The sequence below is a fragment of the Coturnix japonica genome, unplaced genomic scaffold, assembly GCF_054131305.1.
Source record: "Coturnix japonica strain WE unplaced genomic scaffold, WE-NBRP24 Scf070, whole genome shotgun sequence".
NCBI classification, from domain to species: domain Eukaryota; kingdom Metazoa; phylum Chordata; class Aves; order Galliformes; family Phasianidae; genus Coturnix; species Coturnix japonica.
In genome coordinates this window covers 340,246-352,874 of record NW_028188973.1, presented here as the reverse complement: position 1 = coordinate 352,874, position 12,629 = coordinate 340,246, and the positions used below count along the sequence as shown (strand labels likewise).

General features: G+C 36.8%; 2 long non-coding RNA genes across 2 annotated transcripts; both read right to left on the bottom strand.

Moving 5' to 3' along the window:
* Nucleotides 1–83: 83 nt before the first annotated feature.
* Nucleotides 84–2,446, bottom strand: LOC146751632 (uncharacterized). Its single transcript, XR_014941319.1, has 2 exons — nt 2,087–2,446; nt 84–796 (listed from the first exon to the last, which is right to left on the bottom strand). It is a non-coding gene; the product is annotated as an uncharacterized LOC146751632 (long non-coding RNA).
* A 4,488-nt stretch (nt 2,447–6,934) lies between these two features.
* LOC146751631 (uncharacterized) lies at nt 6,935–10,550 on the bottom strand. Its single transcript, XR_014941318.1, has 2 exons — nt 8,938–10,550; nt 6,935–7,647 (listed from the first exon to the last, which is right to left on the bottom strand). It is a non-coding gene; the product is annotated as an uncharacterized LOC146751631 (long non-coding RNA).
* Between the last annotated feature and the right edge of the window lie 2,079 nt (nt 10,551–12,629).

The following is a 12,629-nucleotide window of genomic DNA, read 5'->3' as shown; positions in this document are numbered from 1 at the left end:
AACCACAAAACAGACAAAATACTGTATTTTCTCTCTAAATAAAACACAATCACCAAGATAAAAATGCAATTTACACTGTAATATGCAAGGATTGTTTTATTGCACAGAGCAAGAGAGGAGATTCTACCCTGACATAAATAAAAGCTGGGTTACATATCTGGAAAAACAAAGCATTTCACATTCCTAACCTTCTAGCACACGTGCCATTATAGGATTTATATCAAATTTATAGGAAAACCTAATTCACTGTTACAGGTTGATCTGTTGATTTTCTGTGTAAAAACGAAGGGAAGCACTCACAGAATGTGTCTCTCTAACACCTTAATTAATGCAAAGTTGTGAACAGCAACTCCCCAATATCTACAAACACTGACATCATTTCGACCTACGGGATAAATATCAGGTGTAAGTATAGGGCTCAATTCTCAAATCTCAATTGCTCAATAAGGACAAATATTGAAAGAATAGTATTACTTGTCTGTTGTAGTAATGCTCTCCATGTACAAGAACACTGTTTCCAACAATAGAACTCTTAAACCATATTTGAAAGCAGAACTCAGTATATACATTTACTATCTATCTATATCAAAGTACATGGCATTCAGTGTAATATTGCAGAGATCTTAAACATACTATTCTCTACCTGAAACCTTCTGAAAAAATAAGATGATTAGTATGCCATGGTTGCAGTTATCCTGAACTATCTTCTAACAGCGAGACTGAAGCAGTGCTTGTTGTAATTACCTTGTCGAGATGTGCATCTGTTGTCTTCATACTCTCCAATTTTTTCTGCAAGCTGTAAACAAGCAGATGTTGCATTTGCACTGGATGGATGCAGTGTCATTATCTCAAACAAGATCTACACAAACTCTTCAGTACTGCAGACCAAAACTAAAGTGCTGTTATCAAAGTAATTTTCAACTGTTAATTCAGCTTTAATCTCAGAATAGTTATGTTTAATTATGTTTGTTTGATCTTTCAAATGATCTGTGATAGGAAGTCTGCCACAGATTAACTGCTGGAATTCCACTGTCAATTCTCTAATTTGACTATAGTAATGTACAGAACCATTACGGATTTCCTTTCTAGATTAGGAAAAAAATTCTGACCTAAGAGTGATAAAGCAAGGAGTGACCTATTGGATGGTCATTTCTGGTTGGATTCAAGCTGTCCTTGGGCCAAGAGAGTCTGTTATGGTTAGAAACGCTTTGTTCTAACTCAGCTGTCAGTGTCTTACAAGAAAGACTTAGGAGACCCATTTTCACAACAAGGCTAGTAGTACGACCTACTAACTTTTAACCATCATAGAGTAAGTCGCCATGGACTTCTATCTACATTTTACACTCTTACATCTTTATAAAACAAAAAAGTAACTTCTGACATCTGTGGGATGATTTGTTGGGCATCACTTTTTGAAACTATGTTAGGAAGTAAAAAAGGAACAAAGCCATTGCTTCTAAGAGTAAAATGTGCAGTATAAAATGAAGTGAAATACTATACACCACTTTCTACTTAACTCATTCCCAAAGCTAATTCCCACTGCACACTGTGCAGTGCTTCCTAATTTAAAGCTGAGCCTCTTAGTCATAAAAGAACCAGAGGACATAACGGATCCAGGAACACGCTGAACAACATTTCCAAGGCTTAGGTTGTTGTGGAACTCAGAGTTTCCTGTGAAAACTAAGGTCTCCAGTTCATCACAATGTAAAGCAAGAAAAAAATTAAATCCTCTGAGTTTTAAGAGAACCAGAAAAAAGCACTGAGATCTTATTGATTACTAGTAGTACTAATGGACAACTTAAAGCCTCAACAAGGGAAACGGGGGGAAAACGCCAAACAATCATGGGTGCTTTGGCTCTCATTTCATTTTACAAACCCTACAATCTTTTGCTGCATGTATCTCAAGTGGAAAAACATCCTCTTTCTATTACTTCTTACTCTTACTGAGAATTGTAAACAAGTGTCTGAACTAGAACATGCAACAGAAATTCAGATGCAGACTCTGCCTAAATGTAAATGTACCTACTTCATGCGTGTATCTATGCAATGAGCATTACTTTTAATAAAAGTGAAATTATGGCCATACCTGATTCCAGATAGACTGTCTAAAGCATGCAGGTCCGGCACATTGGAAAGATCAACTCTGCACAGATAGGGAGAGAAAGAAAGCTTTGTATTTTCACTGCATGTAAGAATTATGTGTACTGAAGCTTCGATTACTCATTTTTAAACATATAAATAATTGTTCATGTTTGTTGGTTTTTTTTCCTGATCTCTTATTCCAATGCAAAGCAGCAGAAGCTAGCCCTATTTTCAGATGTCAGCAGTCAGTGCTATCTACCATGGAGTAAAGCAGCTTTCAGCTGTACAGTAATATGGGAGCATAAAAAGAGAATTTTAGTGAATACAGTTAAAAAATAAATTAATACTAAACAAACAAACAAACAAAAAAAAAAACCACACAAGAATGCGTTTTCTGAAAGATGTGATTTGTATTGGATGCCTAAGTGTTATCTAATTCTCTGATGGGAACAATCGTTCTGTACCTCTTCGAACACAAGCACACATTAAAACACAGTACAGGTAGGTATGCATGTGCACAGCCAACAGATCATAATGAAAGCTTTGTAAAAATAATGTCAGTGGGACAGGATTTGGTACTTGTTGGAATACAGGTTAATCTAATACCTCGACCTTTGTGTCTCCAAAATTTCGACAAGTCCATTTATTGACCTAAAACAAATAGAAAAAAGCAAAATGAGGTGCAAACGCAACTGTAATATATCGATTGAACAATTTAACAATGTAGAGCAATACAAGAAACATAACGACATCTCTCACACTGTTACTCAATGTTTTACAGTCCAAGAGGCATCAAGAAAAAGTTTGCTTTTGTGACATTTTATAGCCGAACCAAGGTCAAAATTCACAACTTCTGACAATAAAATATTACTACTGAACAGAGCATTTTTCTTCTCTCAGTACAAGCTGCAAGGTTAAGAATTCTCAAGAGTCTGAACCACAAATAACGTTGCAAAGTATTTCTCAATATTCCATTTTGTCTGTCAGGGTACTGAGAAAGATGGAACACACCTTTGAACACTGCTTTGATTCAGCCCATTTGTTCTTTTACATCCATGACAATTATTCAGATATCTTCCATACCCCTTTATATTTGCTAATAAACATGTATGGACTAGCAGACATTGCCCCCCGTAGTTAACTCAGACAAATGGCAACAGCTGCCCAATAGTATAAGAATGTGAGCACTTAAGACAAAGGTCTATTATAAGGCATTTGTTAGGCCTAATTTAGCCAAGGAAACGGTGTGGAGTTGCACCAGAAGAGGGTCAGGTTGGGTATTGGGAAAAGGTTCTTCACCAGAGGGCGGTAGACATGGAACAGCCCCAAGCAGCCAGAGTTCAAGGAACATTTGGAGAAAGCTCTCAGACATAGAATTGGAATTTTGGGTGGTCCTGAGTAGAGCCAGAGGTTGGAGTCAATGGTCCTTGAAGGTTCCTTCCAACTTAAAAGCATTCTTGGATTCTATTCTATAATTCTACACTTCTGAGCAGGTAACATCAAATCTTACTTAGGCAAGCCGATAATACTGTGGAAGCACAGAAATGCACTGGAAACATCTCCAGAAAGGGGCAGACTCTTTTTCACTGCTTTCTCACTGCTCTTTTTCACTACACGATCTGTTGGAACAATCATGAGATCTAATTTCTAATAACATTTGAGCATGTACAATGTCACGGTTATACCAGAAATTTCATACCTGACAGTTGGTCTGACTTTATTCAATTCTTCCCTTGACACCAAATCCGTTTTATTGACGATTACAAGATCAGCTAATGCAACCTGCCTATGCATTTGGAAAAAGAAAAAAGGAATACCTTGAACAAGCAGTTTTTTGTAAGGCAGAAGCAGTATGTCTCTCATAGCGCTGTAAAATTACTAGATTGTTAGTTAGTACAGGAAGGCAAACATTAACCAAACCATCAGCCAACTAAAACATCATGGAATGACTACAGTATTAGCTTCTTGAGGTGACTTGTGGCTTGTGCATTTCAGGAGACATAAGTAGCAGCAGCCAGTGACATGAAAGACAAGCCATGGCCACTGAAATGTTTACAAGCACAGCATGCTGAGGCTTTTTCACTGCTAGCAAAAATGTATAGCTAATGGTGAGGAGACTATACTGAAAACTGTTTTTGTAGCTGAAAGTTGAGCTTCTTTCAACCTGTTATTTGTACTCCATCTGTTGTAGTTTCCATGGAAAAAAAGAGGAGGCATTATTTTCAGATCAACCTACTTATTAGAAAATTCATATCTAAGCAGAATGATCAAATGAAGTACAGAGTAAGTTTTGTTTTCTACCTTTGTTTAAAAGCAAGGGAGGGGAAAACCTTAGAAAAGAAAAAGAATCAATTTTGAATGATCTTCCGCACAGTGCAGTCACTGACTATGATTAAAAAAGTGGTTTTGATATCCATACCGAGATGCTTCATTGACAAGGCCTTCTGGCTTCTCCTGTCTCAAGTGCTAGACAATAATTAAAACAGATGGATTAAGCATGTTTAAAAAATGCTCAAATTAATTTGCATTTAAACTATGCCAAAATCATTTTACACAATGTATGATTTTCATTCATACCGCTTAAGTGACTACATTGTAAGGAACTATTTTTATGGCCAACTATCAATGAAAAAGCTAGAAATGAAAAACTATTTCTGCACTTACCAATCCTCACTGTTCTGTAGGTCTGTTCTTTCAGTACACTTTACTTAGATGCCTCTGTTACCTGACATTTTATTCTACTTCCAGGCAACTACATCAGCTGTTAATCCGATCCAGTATGTAGTAGTCTGCCTCACTCTCTCACCCTGGGAATGAACCTATTGGTTCTTTTTTCATCTTCTTTCCATTCTATTGCAGTCTCTTCCAGATCATACAGCTCATGGACACCTTGGACTATCTCTTGATGAGATTTGCCTTGAATAGATACCAGTCCCTTACCAGAAAAATAACTGTTAGAGTATATAAACAAACCTTTAAAAACAAAATACTTACGGAGAAAAAAAGAAAAACAAAACAACTTTACAAGTACACAGAGCAGGGAAAAACCTCTGACAAATATGCAGAGGTTGATCAAAATAACAATGCAACAGAGTCATCTCTTGTAACAACCATTCTTACAATTAATAATTATACTTTGCTATACTCTGCCTTCAGCTTCTCATTTGGACGGTTACCTGGAATATTTGTGCAAATTTCAATGTCATCTCCTACCATGCCACTTTGATTGTATGTATGATATATGTCTCTATGAAAGCCTCATCACCTGTCCAAGGTGATGTAAAATAGGCAAAAATGCTGAGTCTGTTCCCACTGAGTTCTCATGCTTAACACTTACACTGTCTTGAAACAGAATCTCTCAATAGCAGAGAAAGAACAAATATCTGTGTGGTGAAATGACTAGCAATGGAATTAACAATGGAATACCTTCAAAACTAAGTCCATTAACTCACATGCCAAACGTTGCACTAAAAGAGTTTTCATCACTTGAAAACTGTCTAAAATATCATGTAAATATTACTCGGATCCCAAAGCTCAGTACAACAGAAGCATACTTCTAATCAGCAGTACAGCTAATGAGTACAACAGACAGCTTGAAGTGCATCAGCACTGCCGGCTTTATGCTGCTGTTGTTCTACTTGTCAAGAAATAAACCTTTCTTCCAGTGAAGTAGAAATAATTACCTTGCTGCCTGTGACACACATATGTTCTCAGGAAACAAATCACAGCACATTTGATTGTTTTCCTTAGACCTTGTCTAATCATGCAATCGACTTTTTTATCATTTACTTAGCTTTTTGGTTTAAGGAAAATGAAAGTATATCCTCAAGCATCACCAACGTTCACCTCAGAACTATGCAATGAATCGTACACGGGGATGAATACACTTATGTGTAAATCACATCTTTAAAACTGCAGCCTGATGTAATCAAAAAATTTTAGGGGGACCATAGCTAGCACTGTGCTGCATTGTTACACTCAATTAAACTTCTGTTTATTATGCCAATAACTGTAATCATGGACAGAAACCTGTAACTACATCCCTAGATAAGGAGCCATCTAGGTGAAATGGATGAGACCTTTCAGAGCAAAGGAGGGGAAAACAACATCACCTCCTTTCACTTATGTCCTGATCATTCATCCTGTCCCACTCATGTTTGGGACTGCAAGTCTCCCCTTTCACTACACAGCAAGTAGTACTGTGGTTTGCTTCTCTGTCAGCTACCTTGAGTGGTCTCATTGGCTGGCAGGTATTTAAGTGTCTCTACATGGATCAATGACAAACTGATGTTCTCTCTTTTGTCTGCTCTTTGACCTGTATGTGGCTGACAATACACTGCAGTTTCTTTCCATTTAAAAAGAGGGAAAGCACAAAACAAAGAGGTTGGAAGTTTCAGGCAAACCTTCAGTCTTATGACATCCGTGGTACATCCAGTCCTATCTTTCACATTCTTTTCCCACAGAAGATTCTACAAAGAGGAAAAATGTTTTCACAAACACAACAGCGTAAGATGATTTTCTACAAAAGGACACAGTGATTTCGCACTTGACTGCGATGTATTCATATTTACCTGTATAAAGAGATTAAGGTTTTCTTCCTTAATATTTCCTAGGACTTCAAGTGTTACTGTCACTATGTCCTGTAAATGGAAAGACACACAAGACAGACAAGATAGATGCTTAAAAGCAGCATTTAGCACACAACTGCTTATACTCTAAAGGAGTGACAGGCCAGACCCTTTCCCCTTCAATTATTTATTAAAAATCAAAACCACAAAACAGACAAAATACTGTATTTTCTCTCTAAATAAAACACAATCACCAAGATAAAAATGCAATTTACACTGTAATATGCAAGGATTGTTTTATTGCACAGAGCAAGAGAGGAGATTCTACCCTGACATAAATAAAAGCTGGGTTACATATCTGGAAAAACAAAGCATTTCATATTCCTAACCTTCTAGCACACGTGCCATTATAGGATTTATATCAAATTTATAGGAAAACCTAATTCACTGTTACAGGTTGATCTGTTGATTTTCTGTGTAAAAACGAAGGGAAGCACTCACAGAATGTGTCTCTCTAACACCTTAATTAATGCAAAGTTGTGAACAGCAACTCCCCAATATCTACAAACACTGACATCATTTCGACCTACGGGATAAATATCAGGTGTAAGTATAGGGCTCAATTCTCAAATCTCAATTGCTCAATAAGGACAAATATTGAAAGAATAGTATTACTTGTCTGTTGTAGTAATGCTCTCCATGTACAAGAACACTGTTTCCAACAATAGAACTCTTAAACCATATTTGAAAGCAGAACTCAGTATATACATTTACTATCTATCTATATCAAAGTACATGGCATTCAGTGTAATATTGCAGAGATCTTAAACATACTATTCTCTACCTGAAACCTTCTGAAAAAATAAGATGATTAGTATGCCATGGTTGCAGTTATCCTGAACTATCTTCTAACAGCGAGACTGAAGCAGTGCTTGTTGTAATTACCTTGTCGAGATGTGCATCTGTTGTCTTCATACTCTCCAATTTTTTCTGCAAGCTGTAAACAAGCAGATGTTGCATTTGCACTGGATGGATGCAGTGTCATTATCTCAAACAAGATCTACACAAACTCTTCAGTACTGCAGACCAAAACTAAAGTGCTGTTATCAAAGTAATTTTCAACTGTTAATTCAGCTTTAATCTCAGAATAGTTATGTTTAATTATGTTTGTTTGATCTTTCAAATGATCTGTGATAGGAAGTCTGCCACAGATTAACTACTGGAATTCCACTGTCAATTCTCTAATTTGACTATAGTAATGTACAGAACAATTACGGATTTCCTTTCTAGATTAGGAAAAAAATTCTGACCTAAGAGTGATAAAGCAAGGAGTGACCTATTGGATGGTCATTTCTGGTTGGATTAAAGCTGTCCTTGGGCCAAGAGAGTCTGTTATGGTTAGAAACGCTTTGTTCTAACTCAGCTGTCAGTGTCTTACAAGAAAGACTTAGGAGACCCATTTTCACAACAAGGCTAGTAGTACGACCTACTAACTTTTAACCATCATAGAGTAAGTCGCCATGGACTTCTATCTACATTTTACACTCTTACATCTTTATAAAACAAAAAAGTAACTTCTGACATCTGTGGGATGATTTGTTGGGCATCACTTTTTGAAACTATGTTAGGAAGTAAAAAAGGAACAAAGCCATTGCTTCTAAGAGTAAAATGTGCAGTATAAAATGAAGTGAAATACTATACACCACTTTCTACTTAACTCATTCCCAAAGCTAATTCCCACTGCACACTGTGCAGTGCTTCCTAATTTAAAGCTGAGCCTCTTAGTCATAAAAGAACCAGAGGACATAACGGATCCAGGAACACGCTGAACAACATTTCCAAGGCTTAGGTTGTTGTGGAACTCAGAGTTTCCTGTGAAAACTAAGGTCTCCAGTTCATCACAATGTAAAGCAAGAAAAAAATTAAATCCTCTGAGTTTTAAGAGAACCAGAAAAAAGCACTGAGATCTTATTGATTACTAGTAGTACTAATGGACAACTTAAAGCCTCAACAAGGGAAACGGGGGGAAAACGCCAAACAATCATGGGTGCTTTGGCTCTCATTTCATTTTACAAACCCTACAATCTTTTGCTGCATGTATCTCAAGTGGAAAAACATCCTCTTTCTATTACTTCTTACTCTTACTGAGAATTGTAAACAAGTGTCTGAACTAGAACATGCAACAGAAATTCAGATGCAGACTCTGCCTAAATGTAAATGTACCTACTTCATGCGTGTATCTATGCAATGAGCATTACTTTTAATAAAAGTGAAATTATGGCCATACCTGATTCCAGATAGACTGTCTAAAGCATGCAGGTCCGGCACATTGGAAAGATCAACTCTGCACAGATAGGGAGAGAAAGAAAGCTTTGTATTTTCACTGCATGTAAGAATTATGTGTACTGAAGCTTCGATTACTCATTTTTAAACATATAAATAATTGTTCATGTTTGTTGGTTTTTTTTCCTGATCTCTTATTCCAATGCAAAGCAGCAGAAGCTAGCCCTATTTTCAGATGTCAGCAGTCAGTGCTATCTACCATGGAGTAAAGCAGCTTTCAGCTGTACAGTAATATGGGAGCATAAAAAGAGAATTTTAGTGAATACAGTTAAAAAATAAATTAATACTAAACAAACAAACAAACAAAAAAAAAACCACACAAGAATGCGTTTTCTGAAAGATGTGATTTGTATTGGATGCCTAAGTGTTATCTAATTCTCTGATGGGAACAATCGTTCTGTACCTCTTCGAACACAAGCACACATTAAAACACAGTACAGGTAGGTATGCATGTGCACAGCCAACAGATCATAATGAAAGCTTTGTAAAAATAATGTCAGTGGGACAGGATTTGGTACTTGTTGGAATACAGGTTAATCTAATACCTCGACCTTTGTGTCTCCAAAATTTCGACAAGTCCATTTATTGACCTAAAACAAATAGAAAAAAGCAAAATGAGGTGCAAACGCAACTGTAATATATCGATTGAACAATTTAACAATGTAGAGCAATACAAGAAACATAACGACATCTCTCACACTGTTACTCAATGTTTTACAGTCCAAGAGGCATCAAGAAAAAGTTTGCTTTTGTGACATTTTATAGCCGAACCAAGGTCAAAATTCACAACTTCTGACAATAAAATACTACTACTGAACAGAGCATTTTTCTTCTCTCAGTACAAGCTGCAAGGTTAAGAATTCTCAAGAGTCTGAACCACAAATAACGTTGCAAAGTATTTCTCAATATTCCATTTTGTCTGTCAGGGTACTGAGAAAGATGGAACACACCTTTGAACACTGCTTTGATTCAGCCCATTTGTTCTTTTACATCCATGACAATTATTCAGATATCTTCCATACCCCTTTATATTTGCTAATAAACATGTATGGACTAGCAGACATTGCCCCCCGTAGTTAACTCAGACAAATGGCAACAGCTGCCCAATAGTATAAGAATGTGAGCACTTAAGACAAAGGTCTATTATAAGGCATTTGTTAGGCCTAATTTAGCCAAGGAAACGGTGTGGAGTTGCACCAGAAGAGGGTCAGGTTGGGTATTGGGAAAAGGTTCTTCACCAGAGGGCGGTAGACATGGAACAGCCCCAAGCAGCCAGAGTTCAAGGAACATTTGGAGAAAGCTCTCAGACATAGAATTGGAATTTTGGGTGGTCCTGAGTAGAGCCAGAGGTTGGAGTCAATGGTCCTTGAAGGTTCCTTCCAACTTAAAAGCATTCTTGGATTCTATTCTATAATTCTACACTTCTGAGCAGGTAACATCAAATCTTACTTAGGCAAGCCGATAATACTGTGGAAGCACAGAAATGCACTGGAAACATCTCCAGAAAGGGGCAGACTCTTTTTCACTGCTTTCTCACTGCTCTTTTTCACTACACGATCTGTTGGAACAATCATGAGATCTAATTTCTAATAACATTTGAGCATGTACAATGTCACGGTTATACCAGAAATTTCATACCTGACAGTTGGTCTGACTTTATTCAATTCTTCCCTTGAAACCAAATCCGTTTTATTGACGATTACAAGATCAGCTAATGCAACCTGCCTATGCATTTGGAAAAAGAAAAAAGGAATACCTTGAACAAGCAGTTTTTTGTAAGGCAGAAGCAGTATGTCTCTCATAGCGCTGTAAAATTACTAGATTGTTAGTTAGTACAGGAAGGCAAACATTAACCAAACCATCAGCCAACTAAAACATCATGGAATGACTACAGTATTAGCTTCTTGAGGTGACTTGTGGCTTGTGCATTTCAGGAGACATAAGTAGCAGCAGCCAGTGACATGAAAGACAAGCCATGGCCACTGAAATGTTTACAAGCACAGCATGCTGAGGCTTTTTCACTGCTAGCAAAAATGTATAGCTAATGGTGAGGAGACTATACTGAAAACTGTTTTTGTAGCTGAAAGTTGAGCTTCTTTCAACCTGTTATTTGTACTCCATCTGTTGTAGTTTCCATGGAAAAAAAGAGGAGGCATTATTTTCAGATCAACCTACTTATTAGAAAATTCATATCTAAGCAGAATGATCAAATGAAGTACAGAGTAAGTTTTGTTTTCTAACTTTGTTTAAAAGCAAGGGAGGGGAAAACCTTAGAAAAGAAAAAGAATCAATTTTGAATGATCTTCCGCACAGTGCAGTCACTGACTATGATTAAAAAAGTGGTTTTGATATCCATACCGACATGCTTCGTTGACAAGGCCTTCTGGCTTCTCCTGTCTCAAGTGCTAGACAATAATTAAAACAGATGGATTAAGCATGTTTAAAAAATGCTCAAATTAATTTGCATTTAAACTATGCCAAAATCATTTTACACAATGTATGATTTTCATTCATACCGCTTAAGTGACTACATTGTAAGGAACTATTTTTATGGCCAACTATCAATGAAAAAGCTAGAAATGAAAAACTATTTCTGCACTTACCAATCCTCACTGTTCTGTAGGTCTGTTCTTTCAGTACACTTTACTTAGATGCCTCTGTTACCTGACATTTTATTCTACTTCCAGGCAACTACATCAGCTGTTAATCCGATCCAGTATGTAGTAGTTTGCCTCACTCTCTCACCCTGGGAATGAACCTATTGGTTCTTTTTTCATCTTCTTTCCATTCTATTGCAGTCTCTTCCAGATCATACAGCTCATGGACACCTTGGACTATCTCTTGATGAGATTTGCCTTGAATAGATACCAGTCCCTTACCAGAAAAATAACTGTTAGAGTATATAAACAAACCTTTAAAAACAAAATACTTACGGAGAAAAAAAGAAAAACAAAACAACTTTACAAGTACACAGAGCAGGGAAAAACCTCTGACAAATATGCAGAGGTTGATCAAAATAACAATGCAACAGAGTCATCTCTTGTAACAACCATTCTTACAATTAATAATTATACTTTGCTATACTCTGCCTTCAGCTTCTCATTTAAACCGTTACCTGGAATATTTGTGCAAATTTCAATGTCATCTCCTACCATGCCACTTTGATTGTATGTATTATATATGTCTCTATGAAAGCCTCATCACCTGTCCAAGGTGATGTAAAATAGGCAAAAATGCTGAGTCTGTTCCCACTGAGTTCTCATGCTTAACACTTACACTGTCTTGAAACAGAATCTCTCAATAGCAGAGAAAGAACAAATATCTGTGTGGTGAAATGACTAGCAATGGAATTAACAATGGAATACCTTCAAAACTAAGTCCATTAACTCACATGCCAAACGTTGCACTAAAAGAGTTTTCATCACTTGAAAACTGTCTAAAATAGAATGTAAATATTACTCGGATCCCAAAGCTCAGTACAACAGAAGCATACTTCTAATCAGCAGTACAGCTAATGAGTACAACAGACAGCTTGAAGTGCATCAGCACTGCCGGCTTTATGCTGCTGTTGTTCTACTTGTCAAGAAATAAACCTTTCTTCCAGTGAAGTAGAAATAATTACCTTGCTGCCTGTGA